This window comes from Dama dama, chromosome 6 (assembly GCF_033118175.1).
Source record: "Dama dama isolate Ldn47 chromosome 6, ASM3311817v1, whole genome shotgun sequence".
NCBI lineage: Eukaryota > Metazoa > Chordata > Mammalia > Artiodactyla > Cervidae > Dama > Dama dama.
This window is the reverse complement of record NC_083686.1, coordinates 17,853,493-17,854,711: the sequence shown is the minus strand read 5'-3', so window position 1 is coordinate 17,854,711 and position 1,219 is coordinate 17,853,493. Positions and strand designations below refer to the sequence as shown.

General features: G+C 36.8%; 1 pseudogene; it reads right to left on the bottom strand.

Annotated features, from left to right (window-relative positions):
* Positions 1 to 526: 526 nt before the first annotated feature.
* Positions 527 to 686, bottom strand: LOC133058923 (U2 spliceosomal RNA; annotated as a pseudogene).
* Between the last annotated feature and the right edge of the window lie 533 nt (positions 687 to 1,219).

Sequence of the window (1,219 nt, the reverse complement as noted above, 5' to 3'; positions counted from 1 at the left end):
AAAGCTAAGAGCTGAAGAATTGATGCTTTTTGAACTGTGCCATTGGAGAAGACTCTTGAGAGTCCCTTGGACTGCAAGGAGATCAAACCAGTCAATCTTAAAGGAAATCAGTCCTGAATATTCATTAGAAGGACTGATGTTGAAGCTGATGCTTCAATACTTTGGCAACGTAGTAAGAATCGTCTACAAAAAGCTTACAGCTAACATGATGCTCAGTGATGAGAGGCTGAGATATCGTCTCTTGCCACACCTGTTCAGCATTGTGTTGTAAACCTTGTTGTTGTTTAGTCACTAAGTTACTCTTTGGTAACCCCATGGTCTATAGCCCACTAGGCTCTTTTGTCTTTAGGATTGCCCAGGCAAAAATACTGGAATGGGTTGCCATTTCCTTCTCCAGGGGATCTTCCAACCCAGGAATGAACCCGAGTCTTCCCTTGGCAGATGGGTTCTCTACCATTGAACCACCAGGGAAGCTTGTTGTAATTTTTATCCAGTGTAATAAGGAGAAAAGGGATACAGATTGGAAAAGAAGTAAACTGTTTCTATTTGCACACAGCATTATTTTTGATATTGAAAATCCCAAAGAATCTATAAAAATGCTTCTAGAAATACTAAGTTAGTTTAGCAATAACACTGACTACAAGGTCATTATACACTTGATCTTAGCCAAAAGGCCGAGAAGCGATTACAAGGTCATTATAAAAAAGTAATTATATTTCTGTGTACTAACAATGTCAAATTGAAATTTAAAATTTAAAAAGCAATACTATTTACAATAGGATCAAAACAATAAAGTACCTAGGTATAAACTAAGGGTGTGCAGTTTGTAGTTTTCATATGTTGAAAAGCACAAAACATAATGAAAGAAATCAAAGAACTAAATGACTAGAGGAATAAAATGTGTCCATAGATTTTAAGACTCAGTATTGTTTAGTCTGTACATCTATAGATTCAATGTTTTTCTAATCAAAATTTCAGTAAGCTCTTTTGTAGATATTGATAAGATGATTCCAAATCTACTTGGAAAGGCAAAGGTACTAAAAGAGGCAAAACTATTCTAGAAAACAAGAGAAAAATTTTGGTAAAGAATCCGCCTGACAATGCAGGAGATGCAAGAGACGCAGTTCAATCCCTGGATGGGGACCATCCACTGGAATAGAAAATGGCAACCCACTCCAGTATTCTTGCCTGGAAAATTCCAAGGACAGCAGAACCTTGC